Source organism: Aedes aegypti, chromosome 1 (assembly GCF_002204515.2).
Source record: "Aedes aegypti strain LVP_AGWG chromosome 1, AaegL5.0 Primary Assembly, whole genome shotgun sequence".
NCBI lineage: Eukaryota > Metazoa > Arthropoda > Insecta > Diptera > Culicidae > Aedes > Aedes aegypti.
The window spans coordinates 11,205,702-11,233,300 of record NC_035107.1 but is presented as its reverse complement, the minus strand read 5'-3'; the positions used below and the strand labels follow the sequence as shown (position 1 = coordinate 11,233,300).

Sequence of the window (27,599 nt, the reverse complement as noted above, 5' to 3'; positions counted from 1 at the left end):
TTAACACAAAATCCTCCACATAAAAACACAAAAGCGTCTTCCCTTATTCCTTTCACCCCTCGCTTGGGAAAAAGAACAAAAAAAAACTGCAAGTAACGATGTCCCTAGAACCCGTCAGTTATATAGAAGAACACAAAAAAAAAACTGCGAGGGTGGCAGAACCCATCCAAGCAAGCGATCCCTCAGAGAGGAAGAGGGAAACGCAAATGAACGGGAAAATTTAACGCGAAATAGCGAAAAGAAGAAAAATAAAACGGTAATGGCAAGAAAGTGAAACGAATTAAAAAAATCTGCGAGGGGTGGTTGGGACGATGCGCTAGTGTAGGTGTCGGAATAAGGATCTTCGCACACACAAGTGCCGCTGAAGCGGCCAGAATATATAATGAGTGTTATTATAAATGCGGTTCCCCCGTTTGTCGAGGGATTTGCGAAAAGCAGCCATTTTTGATTGTTTCAGGATAATTCCTCCAGAGATAGGTATGCATAAAAGATGGTTGTAAGGTCTGTTCAGTTTTTTTGAATAGGTATTCGATTTTCAAATCCTTACTAGTGTCTTCACTAGCATCCCAAAAGAAGTATTTGATTCAAACTGAAGCTAATTCATTAAGATTGAAAGGGTGCATAAAATCGGTTTTGTATTTTGGCTTAGTTATATTCAACATCGATGTTTCAAAATTCTTTTTGTTCGTTCGATTTTGATGAGATTTTCAGGAAATGGCACAAATGAGTTCAATTATTTCAACATGCATTAAATATTTTGAGTTCGATTAATTTACAAAATTCATTGCAAATTGATCTATTTGACATTTCATGGCGATTGTTTTCATGGAAACAAGGTTAGAACATGCCAAAGTTGAGTATATATAATTTTGTATGAAAATTGGCTTTCTCTGCACACAACTGTGGGTACCCCAACGAATTTGGACCCAAATCCGGAAGTATCACCGAATTCAAAATGTTTAATGCATGCATAAAAAAATCAACTCATTTGTGATTTTTCCTGGAAATCTCGTCAAAGTTGTCGAACGATGGCAATGATACTGAATTTTGAATCTTCGATGTCGGTACCCGGTATAATAAAGGTTAAAACTAAGCAGAAAAACTAAGAAATTATGGCTATATATTGTCTGTTAGCAGCTTGCTGAAGAAAGTACTAAGTATACAACGATGATTTCAACCAAATTTTTATTATAGGGGGATTAGGGGCATAATGAACACCCGGGGCGAAATTGACACCCCCTCAATTTCTAAGAATATGCATACTTCATCAAAAGTTCATACACTGCATGAAATATGTATTGCATTTGAAATGTTCGAAAAATGTTTATTTTTTGCTTCAATTGTCGTTTGAAATTTGACTTTAAGTTTTTCTCCGCTTTAAATTGGCATATAAGCAAGATCGTGGGAGAATCTAATTTTTGAGCAAAATAACGAACCCAGAAAGGTTCTTTTTAGCTCTTTTGATGGAGGGAGAGCCCTTTTACACATCGGAACGACTGACAGACATTGAATATTTTGGAATCATTAAATTTCATGCAAGTGTTCATTTTGCCCCGATACCTTTTTACTAGCCTTGTTTTGTACCTAATTTTCTATCTCACTTTTCGGGCCTATGATATAAAATCAACTGGGAATTAAAACGAACTTGAAGGCATACAACTAAAAATAGCGTCGATTAGCTTAACCCTCTAATACCCAAATTTTTATTTTCGATTTAAGTATTATTTTTCGTTATCTAAAATCGTTCTAAACACGTTTTGGGCAATTATTTATTTTTATTTGCAAATTTTTAAATTTTGGTTTTTGATTTTTATAATTTTTATGTTTGAACATCCCTAGCTTTTTTCATTTTTTCTTGAAGCGTTTTCTAGTTGTTGATTTTTGGCAATAATAAAAATTTAAATTTTTACGGTGCTTTTAAAAACATTAATTTTTTATTTTTTTTTTCGGAGCGTATTTTATTTTCCGTGTAACTAACGAAAAAACAGGTTTGAAATTAAATTAATACCACCAGGCTCTTCTTTTGTAATAGGTTGATCGTAGAAAAAATATAAAAGGTACGATTTTTTATATTACACGTTAAATGAATCCCAGGCATTTGTAGGTTATATAAGAATGCAATTTTTCAAACAATTTATAAAAATACAAAAAAGTTTCAAAAGTCATAAAAAACTTTTCTTATATGCGTGTTATGAGTCAAGGTTTTAGCCAAAAATAAAATCATTTTGATTTCCGAGCTACGAAAAAATACACAAAATTCCAAAGTGTACCCCGTCTAAAGGCGGGGTTGGGTATTAGAGGGTTAAATCGTTTTTAGTGGCATGATGTCCCGCTTAAAGGTGATTACCATATATAAGCTTTAGGTTCAATTATCTAGACTCTAGATTCTAGAGACAAAAAAAGTTTATAATATTTATACAACAATGTTCAACAAATGCTTCAATCAGAGTTGGCAAAAGTACACACTACAGTAGGCAAGCGTAAAAAATCACAGTCAGCAAAGCCAGTGAAAATCACGCTTATCGCTGCTGTACGCAAAATCCCTTGAAAATAGTAAAACACTCGTTGCTAAGGGCAACTAAAAACTACTGTAGAAAAATGTTTCCCGCATTTACAGCCATCAATGACAGTATTGAGTTAGAAAATTCATGTACTTAACATAGGCTACTTGATGAGATTCACGATTTTAAGCTAGTCTAGTGAGAGAATCCACGTGATTTTCGCGAAATTCAAGGCCACTATACTGCCAGTCAAATTTGGCAAATTCCTTAAAGCGTCCGTACTGCCCCGTGTCCCTTTAGTGTTGCCAAATATATTTGTTTTTCATTATATAAAACTTTATATCGATGCACCATCGAATGAGATTTATATTTCAAAAAGTTTGGTTGCATTGTGTTTATCAGACATTATCCAGTAGAAAACACTTAATACTTCGAGGTGTTTAGATTCATCTTGGAAACAAAAAAAGTGATTTTTAGTTAAAACACAGACAATTATATGAAACGATAACAAACCGCGATTAAAATCATAGTCGCGAGGACGCCTAATGAATAAACTTTGGGCCGGTTGACTAAAGATTTGCTAAAAGATGGCTCACACTAGGACAAATCGTACTATTCGACAACCAAAACCTCTAGTGCTCTTGATATGATAGAAGTTTGGTGTTTTCGACAAAGTATTTTGGAATAATGCGTACTATAATTAAACTTTTTCAGCTTGAATCTACATAGTTGTAACTAATCTAGAACAGTTTTCTTTTTTGATAGGAGCGTCACAGCAATACATTTTCTTCTGGGAAATTGTCCATTAAGGCGTTTTTGACATTTCTTCCGAACACATTTTCTATTGCTGACGAAGATGGTGCCGTATGGCATTTTGATTTTCACAGTTTTTTTTCATACAAAAATTGTAAAAACATTTTACTTCTAAAATTTTTAGGTTCGTGGTACTTCTAGCGAAAACATTCCAACAACAGTTTATTACAAAATCTTTAATAACTCCGAAGTGGCAGAACAGAAGCTTATCGCAAAGAAAGGATAGTGTGCCACGTGGGGTATTGTAATAGTTTCAAGGTCTGAATAAAAAGTTGTTATAGCATGTGAAAATGAGCGATTCATCATTTTATATTTTCTCGAATCAGAAAAACTATAAATTTCAACAAAAAAAAAACAGAGTTTTAGCTGAAATTTTATTTGAATGTTTAATGAAACTTAAATTCACATTTGTTGAGTTATTTTTCGAACACGCTTTGTTTAAATTCAAAATGTTTTTTTTTTATATTTTTTTTGACAATACAAATTCATAGAGATCTAACCGAGTACAAGTATTTCGACGTATTTTCTCAAAACTTCAAACTGTTACAACATAAAAGCCTCACTTTTCGTTCTTCGCGACAATGAAGCTCATGTTCTTGACTAGTCGTAATCAAAAATTTAGCAGCCGCACGCTATGTCTGAACCAGACGATTATAAAAATCGAATGTACATGGTATTTTTTCTCACTAGAGTTTAGTATTTGGGTTATATTTTCATAATCGGTAAGTTTTAAAATATTCCATCGGTGAAATTTTGATTTTTTTCACTTTTTATCCATTTTTCATACAAAATCCCATGAAAACCACCTTTTCGACGCATTTCAGCCTATGCAAAATGTATGGAAAAAAAAAATCACCGATAGAATATTTTAAAACTTTCCGATTATGAAAATATAGACCAAATACTGATCTCTAGCGAGAAAAAAATCCGATGTACATTCGATTTTTATAATCGTCTGGTTCAGACATAGCGTGAGCCGTCGTCTGCAGCTTTATGAGTCTTGGAGGATTTTGTAAAACACTGTTTTGTATTGTTTTCACGAGTAAATGTTATTATTTTACTTTGTTATTGTTTAGTTTATTTTTAATGAAAAAAATGGATAAATTAATTTTTTGAGTGTTCTTAATAAAGTGCCTTACAGCACCATCTACGTCAGTGTTAGAGCATCATAGTCTTCGAAATAAATGTCAAAAAATTAACAATTTTGCGGAAGCAAGTCTTTTACTAGAACGTTCCTATCAAAAGATAAAACTGATCTAGATTTGTAACAATTTATCTAGACCCAAGCCGAAGAAGCCAGAATATAGTACACATTATTGCAAAATACTTTGTCGAAGACAAAAGATGCATATCCAGAGCGCTCGAGGTTTCGGCCGTTGAAAACAGCGATCTGCCCAGTGTGTGGCGGAGTTTTGTAAACGCCCAACACAAAAAAAAAACGATGCGAGCGCTGCTGGTGGTGGATTGATTACCTACCATATATCGGAATCGATTGTTAAAAAGGTGGTCGATGGACAAGGATCAGAGTGTGACGTTTGATTGTCTGTGTCTTAAAAGGATGAATTTTAGAAGTAGATCTTTAGTCTGTTGATGAATTGATCGAAAAATTAGCTTAAAAACAATTCTATAAATCGAAGCTTCGGCACTATTGAGATTTTGTGTTGTCTTTTATTCAACAAATTCCTTAACAGCCAAGAATACCTTAACTTTCCATCAGGTTGCAGTTTATTTTTCGAAAGTTCTCAGAACCAAAAATTCGTAAGTAGATGAAAAAAACCGAATTTAGTACTATACCATTTAATTCAATTAGAGTTTGTATCCTTTGACAGATACGCGTATTTCGACCTCAACTGTAAGGCCGTCTTCAGTGTCGTGTACTAGACTCGACTTGAAAGCGACTTACAGTTGAGGTCGAAATACGCGTATTTGCCAAAGGATACAAACTCTAGTGGAATTAAATGGTATAGTACTAAATTCGGTTTTTCATCTACTGATAGGTATTCTACTAAACAGCTCGAAGATTTATTATCAAAAATTCGTGTCCTCTTCTGAATTCAAATCACATAAACAGGCACACTTTAAATTTTAAGCCAAAATAGGGAGCTGGACCGTATTCTTGGCACTTTTGATTCACTTCGGCAGTGTTTTTTTTTTTTTGAAAGCTACTGAGCTTTTATTTGGCCACAATATGCGTCGTACTGAAGTACCTCTTATTGCAAAGTTTCAGACGATTCAACCGAGAAAAACCTCCTAGGCTGAATTGAAATTTGGAAGTACCCAAGTAGCTCTGCACCCTATTGAGATTTAGAGGTGGCGCAAGTGACTTTGAAAATCATATTGATAAAAACTTTCTAGAATACCAAATTTGTCTCAAATCAAAACTAGTCTTCGTTAAGAGAAGTTTGCTCTAAATTTTTCCGCTTTTAATTGAAAAAAATAATCTAGAAGCATTCATGAAGTTGTGGTTAAAACTTCATGAATGCTTCCAGATCTTTTTGCATGCTTTTGGAACCAATTTAGTTGTTTAAACTTTGTATGCAACAAAGTTATTTCAGAAATAGTTATTTAACAAAAACTATCAAAAAATATGTTTTTTTTAAATGAAAAACAAAAAGTATCCTTATTTTTTTTGCCGTAAATAACATACCTATTCTTTGATTGAAGTTAATAAAGCGTCTTAAAAAGTGCACATATATTAAAAAAATTAAAAAATATGTTTGTTTTAAAATTTAAAAAAAATACTTCCATGTCCTCTTTGAAGTGGGAAAAACCAGTTTCAGCTTAAGTATTAACGTTGAACTGATAATTTTTTTTACAAATGTAGTATTTTCCGTTGAAAATTTATGTGTTGGGCGGTTTTTGTTAAATAAATAAATAATTTATTTCTTTTTCAAAATTAGGTTGTTACACCCACAGTAACAAACTACTAAATTTACTTCGAAAGCATCTATAAAGATTTGGAATCTGTTTAATAAATTCGATATTCTACAAACTTTTTAGGAATTTATTTTTTAAGAGCATGGTGCTAAGAGCTCTCAAATCGGTTAAAAAATAACATAGCTATGAAGACTTCACTGAAGGTCATATTCCATATTTGTTATATGGAAAGTTCGCATTAACCAATACATTTTTGAAATGCAAGATGGCTGTGTATGAAAAATCGAACTTTTTTACTTTAAACCGCAATTATTCAGGATAGGCTCAAAACATCTCAAGGAGTTTGAGTGTTTCTAGCTAAAAATGGCTGATATCCAAATGAATCAAAAATTTGAAATAAAAAAATAATCATTCGACGAAAAATTGATTTAAAGTTTTAATATTGAAAATAAGTGAATATGGCATAATAGTTTTCCTTTACAACTATTAGGCGTTAAGGAAGATATTAATTGAAGAAGGTATGCCAAATTATGGGTTCTTGTAAAATTTTCAATCACGGATCGCGAATCGATTCCATGCGTCAAGGGGTGGTCCGATAGGCTTTAAAAATTACTTCTTAACATATATTGAGCAATTCTCGCTGAAATCAGGCCACCAACGGCACCCATTGTTAGATTTCCAATTTTATGTCACGGATCGTTTGTATATGCTAAAACTACAGGGTGGGCCTTTCGGTTTTCTCAAATTGGTGGACCCCTCGTACGCCAGCTAGCTAAACAGTTTGCAAAAAGCCTATTTTTTCATATGTATTTCTTCGCGCGATATGTCTCATATTTGCCTTCGAACACATAGCAAACTTAGTGTCATCGTATAGAAGAAGGATATAACTTTCATCTGAAGCTGAAAAAAATGTGGCACCATCTTGAATTTTGCACCGCTCCTTTTGAATTCTGAGATCACCATTAGAAAGCTGTGTATAAACTGAGCAAGACAGGCAACAAAAACTAGGTGAGTAATGGTATTTAGTTTTCGATTGTTGTTGTTATCTTCGAATGAAGAATAAAATTATTAATTTAAGGGGGCAGGATCCGTCATCAATTTGAGAATTTTAATTTTCAAAGGCAGTTTTTTCGTTCAAAATCATGAAAATTTACATGAAGACGTGTTCACTATATTTCATTGTCCAGCCGAATAAATTTTGCTTTTGATAAGAAAAACTGATGTTGAAGTTACGATGATTACGATGACGGATTCTTGAACGTTAAGTGAAAAAATCTACCGGCCATCTTGGATTCTGACGCCATTTTGGTTTTGAACCGTTGAATGAATTGTTTACCATCTTATCGCTCATTATGTTGAACTATGAGGACTTCGTTGAAAAAATATCATTGTTCCTTTCATTATTATCTTATCTCAGTTGTTCAATTGATTGTTCACTTCAATCAACAGGCTTAGACCAAATAAATGAAACAATAAATGCTCGAAATTCAACATGATCAGTGTTAATAAGGTGAACAAATAGTTCAACTACACAAAATTAAGATAGCGTCAAAATCCAAGATGGCCACCAGCTTATTCCACGTAAAAATAAATTCTCTAATTCGAAGAAAACCCCAACGATTGAAAACTTGTACTCTAAGGGAAACATGAGACATATCACGCTAAGAAATACTTTATATTTTTTTTTTTCAAAAAATGGGCTTACGCAATCTGTTAAGCTATCTGGCGTACGAGGGGTCCACCAATTTGAGAAAACCTTTAATTTTAGCATATAGGGTGCTACTTAGGCACTTCCATGATTCACTTTGGCATGGGAGGTTTTGTCGGTCGAATTGTCTGAAACTTTGAAACAAGATGCACTTCGATACGACGCAGAATGTGACCAATTGTGACCTCACTGCCTAAGTGAATCAATCATAAGAGCCAATAATAGGATCCGGCTCTTAACGATCAGTGAAAAAAAAAATTGGAATTCTAACGATGTGCGCCGATGGCACCTTGGTTTCAGCGAGAATTGCTCATTAAGAAAATGAAAAGATGACCCTAAAATCGGTGCATGTTTGTACTTTTTTGTGATCAATATTAATAAAACAGAATTTTGTTCATGTTTCATTTGTTTCTTTTTTCTCAAAAGCATAGTCCCTCTGGAACTGAACCAAATAGCGCCTTCCACTTTTTTACTAGTACTGCCTTTTCTGAATGTTGAAAAAAAAAAGTCGAAATGAGTGTGCTGTAAGGAACGTTATATTGAATATGTAGGAAAGGCAACGTAAGTAAAAACCGGAAAGCGCTATTCAGTTTTGTTCAAAAAAAACTATACCATAAAATGTGATTTTTTAGAACATTATTCACCGTGAGACTTTGATTTTTTTTTTGTAATTAGCAGAATCGCATTTTCTCTCTTCCAAATACATATTTATTTGTTGAATAAAAAATGTTCAAAACTTGGAAAGCAAAATATGGCTGTAAGAATTGGCGTACAGTTTGGAGAATTGCAACGCTCTAAATTTACTTCTTGTTTGCCGCAATGACGCAAGTCCTATCCATGCAAATCATGAAAAAGCAAAGCCTACTTTTTTACATACCGGTGTCAGTATTTTGTATATGCCTATCCACACCTTAGCACTTTATTTATTGGGAAAGTATCAATATTTGATACCAATTTTGCTTCAATTCCTATACCATTCGTGTAAAAGAACAAAACACTTGGGAGACCTGAGAGGATACGAGTCTGTGATTACATACAAATTGGAATTGTGAATGGTGGTTCCACAATGCAAAGTGTTCTAAAAAATCGCAACTTCAAGATCTTTTTTAATAACAAAATAGAATCAAACGTAGAAAACTTTGTTTTATCGATAATACTTTTTACAGTAATACTTTTTAGTACATGGTTATTACTATTTCCTGTTAGCAAAGTAATTTGTTGTAGGAAAATTATGCTTGTTTCAATTTTGTTTTCAGTGTATAACAAGTTTTTCAAATCTAGAACATTCGTTCTGACAAATTATAAATTGAATCTTTCTTAAACTAAAAGTAAGTTTTAGTCACACGAATTCTTCCAAAAGTGACACTCACGTTATCTTATGATATATATTTTCAACTAAACACCGCATAAAAATGTCAAAGATTGAAACAGCATGGTGCCACAATCTTAAGGATCAACTAGGGAATCCCAAGAAACTAATTATGGATATTTTTTGTGAAAAAATATGCCCTGTGCAATTCTAGATAACTTGCGTGTCAATCGAAATGCTTTGACGCATATGGCTGAAAGTTAAGAAAAAAAGAGATAAGATATCTAAACATAGTCAAGGAAAATGTTCTAGATGTACAAAATTGAATGTACACTGGAAATAAACTTTCATAAAAGCATATTTTCTAAAATCATTTTCTTACTGACAGGAAAAACTAATCACCTTGTAGACCTATATAGTTATCATTTCGTGGTCGAAAGATAATTTATTGTAACCTTTGTGCCTACTTACCTTTTATTTTTAATCTTGTAAATAGTCCAAAAATATAAACATAATTTAATGGACAAGAGACTTCTTTTAGAATGCCAGTCATGATACGGGTGTGAACTAGGGCGATTCAAAATTCGAAAAGGTTTGAAAATCTAATCTCCCAAATCTTCATTATCATCCTTACCATAAAAATAGCACTCTGTGATTTTTTTTACTTTTTTGGTGGTGATTTAAACATAGCCTGAATATGATGTAGATAAATGAATTTTTGAAATATGTTTCAAACGCGTTAGTAGTGAAACGTAAGAACAAATTTATCATTCCATAGTGAAAACTCATTCTTCAATCCATAGTTGCTGGAGAGAGTAATTCAATCCGATGAATGGGAGAAAATATATTCATGAATTTGTTTGCTATTATTGGGCTCAATATGGGATTTTAGCCCTGCAAACTTCTGCGGAAATTCCAAACAAAATTAGCTCCAAAAGGATTTGTTTCTACCAAAAAATTCTTCATTAGGGTTGGAGAATGAGTTTTCACTATGAGATAATAAGCTTGTACTTACATTACAGTTCTAACGTGATTGGAACATTTTCCAAAATTTCTCCAAAGCAATTTCCACATAAACCTACACGTCTTTGGCATTAGCGTAACTTGAACTCAAATCTAGAGAGGGCTTGTCCCTTCTGATCGAAAAAATCCCTTAAGTAAAGCGTATGCTTAACATGAGAGTAAAAATTTTCTAGGGGGGGCTAGAACTTTTCTAGGGGGGTCTAAGCCGCCCCCTAGCCCCCCCGTATTTACGCCTATGGTCTTTGGGCAACCTTTAAATCATCACCGAAAAAGCTGAAATTTTTACAGAACTTAATTTTTATGGTAAGAGGATATGGATGATATAGGAGATTTAATTTTCAAACAATTTTAAATTTTAAACCGCCCTAGTTTGGACTTGAAATTCTTAAAACTTTTTAAATGAGGACAGGCGTTATGATTATGGTTTTGAATTGAGTTGCTTGTTACTTTTGTTCTTTGGAGAAAACACATTTTTATATAGCAGCCAGCAGATTTTTACAATAAGGTACCTAAGGGAAGAATATGATTTTTGACATATAACAAATAAATGAAACACAGGTTTTTAGCGTTTTTCGAGAAACAGTCTTTATTAAGCAGCAGCCGTGTCTTGTTGAATGAAAGAATTCTATTTTAAGCACGCATTAGCTGAAATTTGGCAGGAAATGGTTAATTATAGTCGAATTACGAGAGGCAACCAGGGGGGCGACCCCTCATCCACACAAGTCCCTAATTACAATCACAGCCAGAGCCGGGAACGGAGTCCGAACCAAATCAAAACCCATCAACGCTGCTTCTGTTGCCATAGATAGCCGAGCTCGTCACGGTGAACAACGGCGGACCGAGAGAGAGAGAAACGGAAAAAATATGAAATGTAATTAAACCGAACATTAACGAGACGACAACGAGTAACTACTACGGCTGGGCCTGCCTGCGGAGAAGTGGGGTGAAACGAGCAACGGACCGAACTGGAAATAATCTCCGACAACACAAAGAAATTATTTTAATTGAACGCGCCCTATTATAATTTGCCTTGCGCGCACACTTGGGGTCTCTCATCGCACTCACACACACACACACACACACACTCGCTCACTCACCCATTCCCATTCATTCTCACTTGGGCTTGGGCTGCTTTGACTATCAACTTGTTGTTGTTGTGGCTCCGCGTTTGTTCGCTGCTTGCTTTGATACTCCTCCCGGTCGGTCGGTAATCGCGGTGTGGTGTGCTGGCTGGTGTTGTACCAACAAAGTTAGCCATGAAGTTTTAAATCACAGTTTGTCGTCTTCGTCGTCGTTGTCGTGGTCCCGTACAATGACACATTCGGAGATACTTATGTCGGCACAAATGTGGTGCGCTGCGATGGGTGACTCTGCTCCGAATGGGAGCAACGGGCAATAATGCGAACGGTGTGGCGGCTTTGTTGGGTGGCCCCTTGGCCGTGGGGTGGTTATAGCTATTTTAATATAAGTTTTCGTTTGTCTGCAGCATTTTTTTGACGCACGTTTCGTCTTTTTAAATAGCGTTTACAGCAAGGTATTTATAAGGGAGGTAATGCAATCTCTCATTTATAGCATTCCGCCATATTGGAAAAAATATTTGACAGCTGGCAAGTATGTGGTGCTCCATCAGATCAGCAAGCCATGAGATCCTAGCAATCCCCTCAATTTGTATTTTTTCGTGAACGTCAATCAACAACCAAGTATAGAACTTTATACTTCCAACTTGTTTCGGTAAATTCGTTAAATAACCTAAATGACTTTGGACCAGTCAACTCGTAAAATCAAAAGAAATAATTCATTATGATGACAATATGAGAATTAGGTTAGAAAAAGCCACAAGCAACTTAAATGAAAATCACATTCGTCAATTTTTCAGCTGTCCTTTTATCGTCGACATAAAGAGAATAAGGATTTTTCCTCAACCTCTGGTTTTTTGAAGAAATATATAACGAAGTTGTACTCATTTACACAATTCTGGTAACTTAAAGTTTCTTTTCTAACATAAAGTTTTTATTCGTACACTTCCAACACAAAAATTGAATAAATTATTCATAAATATAACTGGACTTTCACGAGTATATCACAACTCTTCATAATAAATAGCAAATGCTTTGTTTGCCCCAATTCGCATCTTCAAAACGCACGTTGTGGAGAAGCATCTGAAATAGATGAATTTGTTTAGTTTTTAGTACATAGTACGGAGGATAATCCGTAATTGAAACTGTCCTTTTCGAGCCGAACGAATCTTGAGCTACGCTACGCAATCGCCTGTGACATCCTCATATTAGGAATTTGTTTTATTTTCAATTAATTTCTCGCGCTGTGGAATAACAGCATCCTGAAACAGAACAATTGAATTTATACTTAAACCTAATCTAAGGAATAAATTTATATTTTACCTGTATTCTGAAACTTTCGTTGGTATCTGCAGAAAATGTTCCTTTCGAATTTTCAACACGTAATAATAAATATTACGGCACTATGGGGACGATAGCAACCGATGGAGGGGAAAATTGCACCGTCTCGCCAGCTGTCATTTTCCTCACCTCGCTGTTTACCACACCCCGCATCCATTGACTGCTTAGATTGCTGTACCTGTACCTTAAAGGTACCTTGGTTTACAGTAGCAAACATATGAATGAAAATGTTGCTCTAAAATATAGGGTAACTCGGTGTAATACGCCCCAACGGGGCAATATGCCCCTCTTCATTTTAACGGGATTGAGGCTTCTTTTACACGTAAATAGTACCTATTACATATCTTAAATATTTGCGAAAAAAATATGTTGCGCATAAAAGTTCTTTGAAAAATATAAACAATCCATGGTAATTTTAAAAATATCGAAAATCAGGTTCTTAGCTTAAAATTTTACTTCTGATAAGCAAGCATCAGGGTGAATGAAGCCCATTTATTTCTATTGTACTTAGTACAAAAACTTTTACCGGAAAACGAATGCCAAGAGACCCTTTTTAGCTTAGCAGGTGGTGGAATTCTCCTTGGAAACATTTCTACAACGCTGTGGATCTTTTTTAAATTGGAAGGGCATACTGACCGGGTTGTTTTGAGACGTACACATTAGGAACGTTTACAAAACAACATCTTGTACACTTTTTTGAAGCAACCTGGAAAGAGAAAGCTGCGTGCAGAGTATGACCAACTAAATAGGCAACACATTGACATAAAAAAAAACTCTAGAAGTGTATATTTGCTACTGCGATAGAGCAGTTTTTCCTTAAGGAAGGGCGTATTACACTTTTTTAAAACTCTTGGTTGATCCATGGTGACTCTATACTGTTTCGCTCAAGAAAGTAAAAACATTTCTCGTCAAGATTGATCAAGAAATTTTCTACAGAAAGCTCAATTTGAAATGGCATTTCTTTTGAACTCCTTGAGCATTTCTGCCATGTAATTTCCCACGCATCTTGGCAATTTCTTTTCTTTTGAATAGCAAACCAGCCTTTGGGCTGTTTTCTTTGAGCGCAAATAATCCCGTAATAATGTGTGCAACTCTCTTATACTGAGAGCCATTCGCTGTTTGGATCTCGAATGCATTTAAAATCGCGAATCGTACTCGCGTCCAAACAACAACTCGCAAAAATGTTCAAGAATCACGCATATGGAGTGCAAATCATTGCAAAACACACAAAAGCATGCACAAATCTCGCGTAACTTTTCAAAAGGATCAATACAACATTGAGAGGCTCTCTTAAGCCACTTTAACCTCTTCTATTATGTTTTGTTTTGTATAAAACGCTAGTCAAGGACATTATCTTTCGATCTATAGTGCAAACTTCATGAAAGTTTTAGTATTTCACTGTTATAATCAAGAGAGAGCGGTTATAATTAGGTTAAGCGAGAATTGTTCTACATATGGAGACTTCCGTGCGACGGCCAAAATTATTTTGACATTCATCTGCTTTTTGGTTGTGATTTGTCCCAACTGATGAACATTCAACTAACGAGTCATTCCATCTAGCGGTTCCCTAACGAGTGAATCTGCACTGTTGGTATTAAGAAAAGTTTTAACGAAGGTGAGAATTTTATATAAGAAACTAGTGGTCCCGGCAAACTTCGTTTAGTCATCAAGTAGGCTGTTGAAAAACGATATTGATCGTCCCATACGAAATGACAGTTCCGTTCAAGCACGTTTTTCCAACTTTCCCGGTGACTCTCCTGGGATGTTTATACACACAAACACGTTGGAAACCTTGACGAATAAAATGGAGGTAGAATCATTCCAATCCGTTGACCCGTTCGTAAGCCATTTCGTGACATACAAACACCATTCCATTTTTATTTATATAGATGTAGACTTATAAACTATTAAATGCTATATTTTGGGTTTGGACCAAATAGCTTTAGAAAGCAAAATGTTGTCGAACAAAAAACGTCTAATAAACAAGATGAAATTATGTTTTTTTTTAAATTTAATTGTGTTTAATTGATTTTCATTTGATTTTGATGCAAATCTTTTTGAAAATATCATATTGTTCCCCTTCAAACATGATTAAGGTATCTTTTAAATGTATGTTGTTCGATTTATATTATTAAAATAGATAAAAGTGTGGCAAAACATGATTTTATAACATATTTTATAAACGTAAATTGCTACCTTCAGGGCAAGGAGCTATCCTGTCGACACAAAACTATAAATATTCAAAAATATATTCAAAAATTTCAATAAGGATCTCCTCCTTTCTGGCATTACGTCCTCACTGGGACAGAGCCTGCTTCTCAGTTTAGTGTTTTTATGAGCACTTCCACAGTTATTAACTGAGAGCTTTCTTTGCCAAAGTTGCCATTTTCGCATTCGTATATCGTGTGGCAGGTACGATTATACTCTATGCCCAGGGAAGTCAAGGAAATTTCCATTACGAAAAGATCCTGGACCGACCGGGAATTGAACCCAGACACCTTCAGCATGGCTTTGCTTTGTAGCCGCGGATTCTAACCGCTCGACTAAGGAAGGCCCCATGGATTAATACCTAGGAAGTAATTTGCGAAAAGTTTCAAAAGATTTGTCACTACGGGTTCACTGATCGAAGGAACTTTCTGGAGAATTTCCGATCGAAATGTAGGTGGAATCGCATTTGGATTCCTTGAAGAAGATATCCCTAAGATTCCATGAAAGAAATCCTGATTTGTGCTGCATTGGTGAAGAAATCATCAGAAGACAACACTGGAAAATTGTTAAGATGGTTTCTGTAAGTTACCCTTAAATAATTACCCATAAAAGATAGAAACCACTGAAAGGATTCCTAGAGGAAATATTCTTGGGATGATCGTTGCCAAAACAAGTGAAGACTATTTTGGATTAATATTTGAAATGGTACAGGATTTGTTGAAGAAAATTATGGAGGTACCTTTGAAATGTGAAATTAATGTCAGAATCCTTGAAAAAAAAAATCGAAGCTCCATTGATGAATCTTCATCGATTCCGTGGCCAATTTTTTGTACGAATGCCATGAAAAGCATGAACACATGAACAACATGAAAAAAGCATTGAAGAGTGATGAAGGAGCTACAACAGAAATCATCTGAATAATTCAAATCAGTAAAGGAGCACTTGTTAGTGTCATTTAAATCAAGAGCAACATTTGAAAGCACAGTATGTCGCAAATGGAAAGGAAACTAGATTTTGTTAGGAAGTGATGGAATTCGTTGCACTCATAATTTTATTTGATATACGAAAAGTTATAATGAAATTATAGTTTTCGTAAATGCTCTTTGTAAGAGTTGCAATGAAGACTCATCAATATATATTTTAACATGAGAGTGTTTTCAAATATTGGTCTAGAAATATTGAAGAACCGTTCAGAAAACCTATAGTCCATCCAAGCCTTTCAATTGTGTTTATCCTATCAATATTCGTTTGAACTTCTAGAATATTAGTTTTCTATCCAGAATGATCAGAAAAAAAAATGAATTTAAATTAAATTTTGCACATGTTTTTGGTATGATAGAACAAGTGTTTTCCATAGCAAAACCGATCATTTTGACTTAAGAATAACTTTGGGAAATGGCCTATAAGTGTTTGCATGAAATTTATTTGAAAAATTCTTACTCCGAAACTGATGATTTAAGAGAAAAATGGTGTATAAAGAAGTTGTAGTTGTAGAATAAAAATTCAATGACACAAAAACCCTATTAACTGTCACGAAACGGTGCTAAAAATTAGCAACATGGTCGTAGCTAGGAAAAACAGTAATAAGGGGCTTCCATTAAAAAAATGCCCAAAAACTTCAAAAATTCATAACTTTATAATGAGCAAACCGATTTTCGATTTTCTTTCACCATTTGGATGCATATAGTTGTTCCTTTCAGAGAAAAATAATATTACACATAGTCGTAGCAAGATATAAGGTTTTTAAGGGGTATGTCCTATTTCTTGGTCCCGTTTACCTGTAAATCAAAATTCATAGCTATGAAATGTAATTTTTTCTCCATGTCGTTGTGAACTTGATAAATTTTAGTAAAGATATACATTTTTGTAAACACTAAAAATTTATTTTACCTAAAAATCTGCAGAAACCCCTTTTTTAACCTGGAGCTTAAAATTCAAAGCAGTGGCATGTACTTTTTTCGCCATTAAATTAATTGCACGAATCAAGTGAAGATGTTTGAATAAGAAAAGAAGCTTCTGGTTACACACAAAATTTATTTTACGAAAGAAACTGTTTTAAGGCGAAGTAGGCCGTCATTAGAATTTGTACGCGTCGTTGATGATTGTTGCTAATTCACCTCACGATTTCAAATCAAAGAAAATCAGTTGGTTTTGCACTGACACGTCTAAAAAAGTATCAGCATACTCTATGCATGTTAGCGCGTACAGTGATACTTTTTCAAGTCTATATAAACTATCAAGACTGAGTTTCATCACTTTGAAATGCAAGCTGAAAAGTCATCATTATTGCCAAAACGAATGACGGGCTACTTAAACTCAATTTAATGAGTATGTGTGCCTGCTAATCGAAATCCAAAGCAATGACAAGTATTTTTTCAACATGAACTTGCTGGTAGAAGTTAAGTGAACATTTTTTAGAAGAAATAGACATTTTTTGATAACACTTCAAATTTATTCAGCCTAAGTAACCACAAGAAACCCTATTTCATGAGCTTGTCTGTAAATATAAATTCAAAGCGATAACTCGTAGCTTATTCGAAATAATTTTTGCCTATAGAATTTAGGTTAACATGTTTGAGTAGAAATCGACATTTCTGATTACACTAAAAATGTATTTTACCCAAAAAACTACGTAAAATCCTGCTCCATGAACATATATGCCTTTAAATGACAATTCAAAGAGATAGTATGTTATGTTTTTAAGCATAAAATTGTTGATCGAAGTCAAGTAAACATGTTTAAGATGTAATAGAAATTTTTATTTATACTCAAATTTTATTTTACCTAAGAAGCTTCGTAGAACATGTTCAATAAACATTTCTGCCCGTGAAGATATATTTAAGGCAATGATATGTTGGATTTCCAGCATAAAATTTAGTGTAGAGGTTAACTTAACATGTTAAATAGGAAATATAAATGTTTGGTTACACTCAAAATTTATTTCACCTAAGAAAATATGAAAAAACCCTGCTGCACGACCTATTTGACTGTAAAGCACAATTCAAAGAGATGACATCAATTTTTTCCGACATAAATTTCTTCACTGCAGTTTAGTTAACAAGAACGAGGAAATTACACTTAAAAATTATTTGACCTAGAACGAAAAAAAATCCCAGATTTTGAACCTTAACTTGAAAACAAAATGGGATTTTCATAGTTTTTAAAGTATAATTAATTTTGAGTGTAATAAAAAAATATGATTTTAACTAAAATATAGTAATATAGTAATTACATAAAAAAAAATTATTCAAAGCAAAATAGGGTATTGATAGAGGGGTATTCTTAGATACTAAGGTGAAATATATTTTGAGTACAAACAAAAATTTCCATTACTTCTCAAACATGTTTACTTAACTTCTGCGATCAATTTTATGTTAAAACAAAAAATATTTCTTTGAATATTTCTTCGCAATCATAAATATGCATTGTACTAAGTTTTACGTAGTTTTTGGGTAAAATAAATTTTAAGTTTATTCAAAAAATGGTATAACTTCTCAAACTTGTTTACTGCATTTCTAAAATCAAATTTTCGTTAAAAAAATAACATGATATCGATTTGAATTTAATAAAAAAATTAAAAATTAAATGGGTTTTACGTAGTTTGTTGGGTGAAATACATTGTGAGTGTAGTTCTTTTTTTACTCAAATATGTCAACGTAACTTCTATAAGCAAATTCAATCTGAAAATGCCAAGTGTCATCGCTTTGAATTTAGAGTTACACTCAAACAAGCTCATTAAATAGGGTTTCCCGTAGTTACTTAGGCTAAATAAATTGGAAGTGTTCGCTTTACTTTTATAAGCAAGTTAATGCCAAAAAAACTACTCGTCATTGCTTTGGATTTCGATTCACATGCAAACAGTCTCATGAAATCAGGTTTTAAGCAGTTTCTTATATTACCTAAGAAACTGCTTGAATAACTTGCTAATTTCGAATGTAATGAAAAATTTATATTTCCACTCATTAATGTTAACTTGACTTGTACAATCAATTTATTGTCAAAAAAGTACATATCATCGCCTTAGATTTTGTTAAGAGAAGTACAATTTGAAATATGATATTTTTTATAGTTTTTAAAGTATAATAAATTTTAAGTGTAATCAAGCATTATATGTAAGAAAAACTTCTTTTAATAAATTCATAACGTAAATATTAAATGTCATCGCTTTAAATTTTGATTCACAAGAAAACAGAATCATGATAACTGGGTTTACTTAGATTCGCATGTGAACAAAATTTTGAGTGTAATGAAAAATTTCCAATAGTTCTCAACCTCAGACACGAATGCCACTCAGATATGTGGTAAAATGTCTCTAATAAAGCATAATAATAATAATAATAGTTCTCAAACATGATAGATTAACTTCTACAATCAATTTGGTGTTGAAAGAACAAAACATTATTGCTTTTAATAGTTTCTTATAAGCATAATTATGTATTGGGCTAGGTCTCACGTATGTTTTTTTGGTTAAAATAAGTTTTAAGAGTAATCCATAAATAGTTTTACTCCTCAAACATGTTAACTTGACTTCTCAAATAAATTTTATGTTTGAAAACAATATACTACCGATTTGAATTTTAATTTACAAGCGTATATGTTTATTGAACAGGGTTTTACGTAGTTTCTTTGGCAAAATAAATTTGGAATGAAGTCAGAAATGTCTATTTCTACTCAAACATGGTAATTACACTTCTACAATCAATTTGATGTTGAAAAAAATGAAATATTATTGCTCTGAATATTTTTTACAAGCATAAATATCTATTGAATTTGGTTTTGCGTAGTTTTTTGGGTAAAATAAATTTTGGGTGTAATCAAAAAATTGTATTACTTCCAAACATGTAAACTTGACTTCTAAAATCAATCTAATGTCGGAAAACATAAAAACTATCGATTTGAATTTTTATTTACAATCGTATATATTCAGTTAACAGGGTTTCACGAAGTTTCTTGGGTAAAATACATTTTTAGTGTATTTAGGAATATCTATTTCTACTCAAACATGCTAACCTAACATCTATAAATTATCTATTACATTGTTTTCCGAAATAGCTATGACCCTCTTTGAATTCAGATTTACAGGTAAACAAGCTCATGCAATAGGGTTTCTCGTAGATTCTTAGGTTAAACAAATTTGAAATGTTATCAGAAAATGTCTATTTCTACTCAAAAATGTTTACTTAGCTTTCACAAGCAAGTTCATGTCGAGAAAACTATATGCCATTGCTTTGGATTTCGATCTACAGGCAGACATACTCATAAAATTGAGTTTTTAGCAGTTTCTTTGGTAAAATAAATTTTGAGTGTAATCAGAAGTTTCTTCTCTTATTCAAACACCTTCACTTGACTTGTGCAATTAGTTTAATTGTGAAAAACGTACATGTAGTTGCTTTTTATTTTGAGCTACAGGCAATCAAGTTAAAAAAAGTTTTTCCGTTATATTTTAGGTAAAATAAATTTAAAGTGTTTTCAAAAATATTTATCTTCATTAAAATTTTTCAAGTTCACTTCGACAATCAACGATATGCAGAAAAAACTATATGTCATAGCTATGAATTTCAATTTACAGGCAAACTGGACAATTAAATAGGGGATACCCCTTAAAAGCCTTATATCTTGCTACGTCTATGTGTAATATTTTTTTTCTCTGAAAGACACAACTGTAGGCATTCAAATGGTGAAAGAAAATCGAAAATCGGTTTGCTCATTATAAAGTTATGATTTTTTAAAGTTTTTGGGCATTTTTTAAATGGCAGCCCCTTATTCCTGTTTTTCCACGCTACGACCCTGTAAAGTATTTTTCATTTAAATATCTGCACTACAAGTGTCGATTTCTGAAACAAAATCGAAAATTGATTGCATAGCGGCCCTGAAATATTTTTTCATAGATTTGGTAAACATTCCAAATAGAAGCCCCCCATTCTCTATTTTCCTTGCTACGGCTATGTTTGCTATTTTTCCCTGCAATGCTGGTCTTAAATGTTTCCAACGGTAAAATAAAATTATAATGTTGATGTCTGATGGCTGAGATATGAGCTCTGAACCATTGTAACGCTGTTTTTTCTGAGTTTGACCATCTTTGCTCAGCCCCTCACGGACCGTCTACCTTGCTAGGACCATGTGTGTTATTTTTCTATAAGCGTTTGACCACAATGTTTTTGTTAGTGAAAAACTTTCAGTTATGATTTTTTGAAAAGTCCGTGTAACGCTGTTTTGGGGTCACCGTCGTCTACGGGTTTTTTTTTTCTCACAGTAGCGTGACAGTTAATAATATATTTTTTATTTTCACCAGATAATTTTGTTCGAAAACAGATGCTCGAGACAAAGTTACATGTTGGAGAAATTTTCAATAGAAAAGCCTTTCAAAGAACAACTTATGTTCGATTTTCAAAATTGTAGTGTTTTGTCCAAATAAATACGTTTTGATGATACAATAAGAATTTCAAAATTATTTCAAACCATAATGATTATCATGATCACTTCTCTAGAAGAAGCCATCTTCAAATTATTTCGAGTTTGACGCAAAAAAAAAATGATTCAATACTAATAGTACATATTCATCAGTTATTTGTGATTCTCAATTAAGAAAAATATGTGAGTGGAGAAAATATGGCCTATACTCTCGGAAACGTATTTTTTATGGAGCATCACGAATAACTAATAACGAAAATGACCTATTTTATTATTAAATTCATTTTTTTTGCATTGAACTTGATATAATTAAAAATTACGACATTCAAAGAAGTGATCATGATAATCATTATGCTTTAGAATAATCTCAAGATTATTATTGTATCATCAGAAAGTATTTATTTTGACAAAAAACTTAATTTTTGTACATCGACCAAAAGCTTTTTTATTAAAAATTTCTCCAATTTCTTCTTTCTTGAAGCTTTGTCTCAAGCATCTGTTTCCTATCAAGGTGAAAATTTAAAAACATTAAAAATAGGGTTTTTGTGTAATTTAAAATTGAAATTTTATTTTTAAATTTTCAATGAAGAAAATAAAATATTATTCAGTGTTTTTTTTTTGCTTGTAGCCCAAATGGTTGCCTACAACTTCTTCATAGAACATTTTTCTCTAAAATCAACAGTTTCGGAGATAGAATTTTCCAAATAAACTACATGCAAAAACTTATAGGCCATTTTTTAAAATTATTCTTGAGTCAAAATGGTCGATTTTGCTATGGAAAACACTTATTGTACAATACCGAAGACATGTTCAAAATTCCCTGTAAATTGAAGATGGTCCAGTTCTGTAACTGACCGATTCGACATTTGAATTACATGAATTAGTTTTCAGTCATATTTCTGCGAAGGTTACCCTAATAACAGACAAACAGGCGTAAAATTTTAACTACTGTCTGTTTCATGGACAACAAAACCGCGCCGCCAACTTTCAATCGAGCCGACAAAATCGTCGCCAGCAAACAAATCAAAGGAGGTGATTTTCCGTTTTGTTGGTAAGACTGGTGAAACGTCAAATTCGCAGCGGTTGGTTGGCTGGCGACGATTTCGGCGACGGTTTCACCGGCGACGATTACTAATCGACGCGCCCGATAAGGTGCAAAACTTACAATTTCGTCGTTCAGCAAAATAGCGTTTAATAGGGTCCTAAAATGTTTGATTAAATTTGTTTTTTATAAAATGACACAACAGAGCGTGTTCTTGCTACAAACTACTTTGACAAATTGTCTCGCTCAAATAACGATTATATCATATTTAAACTATTTTAAAAAATAGTATAAATTATAACATCGACACTTTTGATCATGTTTGACGTTCACTCAACTTAACTTATTAAAACTGGGGTTGTTCCTATCTGACATTTTGGAAGGGACACGGAAACGAAAATACACCCAAATTTTGAGTTTAACCCAAGGTGTGTGACAAAATCGCAAAACGCGGAAAAATACTTCCGAGTGATCGATAGCAGTGTTTTTTGCATTTGTGTTGATTTCGCTGTACTAAGTTTTAAATTGTTAATTGTTCTAACCGTCATGTCTGTTTGTCAATACCATAATGTTTATTGTGACTAAGAATTCAACTAAAATTTAATTTAAATATTTTTAAATACATTTAAGCTTTCTGTTTAACTTATTCCAAATGTGATCATCAAGCAATCCCATTTGAGATTTTCAAAAATACTAACTGCAGTATTTTTTGCAATTTCTCATCGTAATAGGCTGTTTTTCATCACGCCAATCTGTCATGAAACGGCCTACTTTCCTGCACTGAAGTATGAGGTGCGGGAATAGTCATTACGCAACTGAAACCAGTGCTGTAATGATTCAATACGCAATGCTTTATCATTGCGCAACTGTTCAGAGTTGCGTAATGATCCATTTCCAGAAATTGTTAAGTAATGGTGAATGCATTCCGATATAATTTCTGATACCCTCAAGTCAAGTCTTCTACGAAAATGCAAAAAATGTTGTACGTAACTCGTTGCAGAACTCAATGTTTACAGCACTCGTCGTAATTATCCTACTCGGCAATCCTCGTAGGATAAATTTACGATTCGTGCTGTAAAAATCATTATTGCTGTAAAAATTCATTCTGCTTTACACTGAAGCAAAAAAACTTAATTATTCTTTAAGAAATAATTACGATTCGTAAGTAATGAAGATGAAGAATTTTATTTCTGGTTTTCATAAGTTATTCAATGGAATTTTCTAATAAACGCAATGATAATTAAGTAGTTTGAATTATCTAGCATTGAAAACATTTACCTATTACAAACAGGCGTGATCAAAAACTTACATGTTTCGACAACATATGATCAGATTTCGCGTATCTTTTGCCCAACTTCGAGAGCTGGTTTGCTAGCGAAATTAATTTGCTTCTTCTTCTTCCTGGCGTTACGTCCCAACTGGGACAAAGCCTGCTTCTCAGATTAGTGTTCTTATGAGCACTTCCACAGTTATTGACTGAGAGCTTTCTTTGCAGATTGACCATTTTTGCATGTGTATATCGTGTGGCAGGTACGAAGATACTCTATGCCCTGGGAATCGAGAAAATTTCCTTAACGAAAAGATCCTCGACCAGCGGGATTCGAACCCACGACCCTCAGCATGGTCATGCTGAATAGCTGCGCGTTTACCGCTACGGCTATCTGGGCCCCTAGATTTGCTATGAAATTCATTTGAGGGGTCCGAACGCAAAAAGGTGTAAGTGACATTTTGGTGGGTTCTAAGTTGTGGATACTAAAAAAAGTCGACTGTTTCCAAGCTTAACAATGGAATTTTAAGGTAATATTTTCGTCCAACGAAAGAAAAACATTATTCGCTTTTATTTATGGTTTACACAATTTGTATAGAAAGAAAAATTGCTGAGAAGACTTTAAACTCGTTTTTTCTCAAAAGCAGATTTTTGTCACTTATTTGACTTATAAAGAATTCATAGATCTCACTTATAAAACTTATAATTGCATATGCGAAATCGTACATCTTTCATTGAAACCATGATTTAACTGGTTCATAAGCCGTGATTTATGGAAAAGCCAACTATGTCAGCCCCAGTGTAGCTATCCATTCGAAAAACATTGAATTTCGCGTTCAATGTCATAAGGGAGATTTTTTCATGGTAATTTTGTAATCACTTCGAATATCTGTCATGCTATCTTCAGTTTTGTTTTTGAATATGATGTATTGGCATATACTATTTATGAGAACTATACCATAACTTTACTAAGATATGAACCAAGATATATATCATATCTAATGAAACTGTTCAATAAGAATATATACCGAGGTGAGGAAGAAGACATTCAGTTTGCGTGACACCCGTGTACAGAGCAAAATGTTCCACAACTACAAACGAGCGAGCTCTCATAAGAAGCCGTGTAAATTAGTGACGGTTTTATTTTTGTTTACATTTTTCTCTATGCTTATACGTAGCTATTGCTTCATTTTGCACACCTTAATTTATATTCTCACTGAAAACTGTTCTCTAATAACCGAAAATATACTAGGGTCCAAGAATATAAAACTGCCCATAAACTGCATATTGGTAACATTCGACAAAAGTAGGCATTGAGTAAATGGAATACCAAATGTGCATTTTATTGCAGTATGGGAGGAAACTGAAATTTCTTAGAAGTGCTTATTTGACGCTGCAATATTGTAAAACTCATATCGCATTTTGCCTGAATAATCAGAAAAAAGTTCTGATAGAAATTTCATTGCTACTACACTATGAAGCTCTGTATAATCTCAATGTGACTGTTCAGCGGTCACAATTACCAATGTGACAAAACAACTTGGTATTTTTAAAATTTTCCAAAACAATCTCACAGATTTCAGTAAGTTTTTCGAAAGTGTTTGTCATTTGCTGACTCTTCCCGGCGTTAACTCGAAATTGTCAATAATGTCGAATGTGACATATATGCAGTTATGGGCAGTAAAGCCCTGTATAAATTTAAGTATACGCCATACGCTTAAGTTCAGGCTAGTAACCAGTGTTTACTCTATTTTGAAGAGTTTTTCGTTGATTTAGATCCAGAAAACAATATTTTTTCTTATTTTTGAGATTTTTGTCATACCTATTGGTTATTGAGTTTTGGGTATATTTTGTTTTTCGTGTCCCTCCCGAAATGTCAGATAAGAACAACACCAGTTTTAGTACTTTTTTTTAAGTAAACCCCAGTGAAATTTTGTCGGTGGAAGTGAACGTCAAACATGATCAAAGGTGTTAATGATCAAATTTGGAACAATTTTTAAATTTTAAGTCTAAATATTATAGTTTGAGCGGGGAAATTTGCATTTGCAAAAGTAGCAAGTGTCGTGTTTTTTTGTAAAGTGAAGTTTATCGAAACATTTAGAACCCTATTCAGAGCATATACACTCTTATAATGTCACAAGTTCCATCAAAATGTATTTTCAAACACTCACTGTGATTCAATCACGTTCCTAAATTTGACTGAATTGATTATGTACTGATTGCAGATAACCCGTATGTATATCAACCACTCAAGTACATTGTTCATTAGCGCTGAGCACGCATGGCTCTCAGTGCACTACGCTCCAGCTGAACGTTCCCCTGCGTTTCAAATCGTATCCGTCTCCTAGCCATCCGCCAACAATAGCACCTTACGTCAAAGTAATCACAGTTTTCATCGCCAGCAGCAGCCTCATCAAGTCATTCGATTTGATTTTCTGTGCTCCAACATACTGGTATCTGGCCCATTTTTCGCCATCATCGCTCAATCACTGTGCGCCACTTGTGACAAACATGTAATTATACCATTTCAAGGTAAAATAACCACCACACATCAAAGTAGCCACCCTAATTAGCGAGCACCCACCGTCAGTTGCTGTTCACCCACCGCAGCGCGCCTACTTTGCTCTGCTCGTCATCGTCGCCATCACCGTAGCCTGCTTCGTCTTCCAGTCGGTAGGGGGCCCCCTCTCGGAATCTCGGAAAACAGCAGCCCTAGCAGCCTCGTTTTTTTTTCCTTCCTTCTATATCGTGGGACGCGACAAGACTCTTTTTATGATAATGAGGGAGCGAAAAAAAAATCAAGATGACGGAAAGAAAGAAATCCTCCGGAAAGGTGCAGCTGCCTTCTTCTGCTGTATTTCTGCACTGCGCTGTTCTTCTGTTCGTATCTTCTCGTGTTTCACATGCACTTGATTTCACACCGATTCAAACTTACACATTCTAATTGGAACTTGTGCTCTTTAAAGGGCAGAAGCAGCTCTTTGGTCTCTGCTTTCGCGTGAATAACTGTTCCCTGTTCCGTCCGTCCGATCGCACTAATTTGTGATTTCATTCTGCATCCATTAGCCCCGAAAAAAACCTGTCTCACGCGACACACGAATCACAAACACACCGAAAGCGTGGAGAAAAAAGTGTCATCCATTATCAAATGATGCTTTAATTGAATCTCGTTCGCTCGGCTTCCCTTCCTAGCGGGCCACCCCCACATCCATCGACGCTATCTTCTCTACTCCAGCTCCTGCCTTTGCTTCCAAGAGAAACCAAAACCGAAAAAAAAATCGCAAACACCACCCCACTTTTTCCCTATCCTATACACCTTCGCACTCACACACACGCTGACGCATGCTTGAGTTCAGGTCCCATCCGTACACACGCACACCACCAGCCAGGCACTCGCGCAGTAATTTTTTCAACAAGAGACGACGGACGACATTTCCTTCCTAGCAAAAAGCGACAATCTTCGGAATTGACCGCGACAGAAAAACGCCCCCAAATGGCCCGTATCGGGAGCGTTTCCGGTGGATTTTACCAAATTTCGATAGCCCGCGGCTTGCACTACACACTACGCACTAATTCTACTTAGCCAATAGCCAAAGTAATCCAGAACCATTCGAATTCTGCAGCGATAGCACGAATGAAGCTGTTGAGTTTGCTATTCTTAAGATTACATTGACTTTTTTCCAGCTCGGGGCCGAGTGCGGGAGTGGTCGCGACTCGGGGCACTCACAAATGGGCAGGGTAGGTGTGAACGAGTGAAATGTGCAGACCACGGCGAACAGCAGAGTCCTCTGTTGGAATAATATTAATTGATTGATGGATTTAACTCTCAGGAAACAACCATGCCTTGACTGGCTATTTATTATTTTTGAACAGGTTTAGTATAGAAACTAAGTGTTGCATATTTGTGAAATTTATATTTTGTGTTTCTTTTCATAATTTAGTAAGAGTAAGAAAGGTAAGAATTCTTCCAAAATATCTATAAGTTTCAATCTAGCCAAAATTTTCATAAAACTGCAGAAAACT

The 27,599-nt window shown here is 34.1% G+C and overlaps 1 protein-coding gene across 2 annotated transcripts in view; it reads right to left on the bottom strand.

Annotated features, from left to right (window-relative positions):
- The window catches only part of LOC5578495 (zinc finger protein 2), a 77,526-nt gene extending 50,279 nt beyond the window's left edge, over positions 1–27,247 (bottom strand). The window contains exon 1 of one of the 2 annotated variants that reach the window (XM_021838895.1): positions 27,184–27,247. The gene's annotated coding sequence lies outside the window, so the exon portion shown is untranslated. Of the gene's footprint in view, positions 1–26,511 lie in introns of both variants that reach the window. The other variant, XM_021838896.1, reaches the window with a different exon arrangement.
- Between the last annotated feature and the right edge of the window lie 352 nt (positions 27,248–27,599).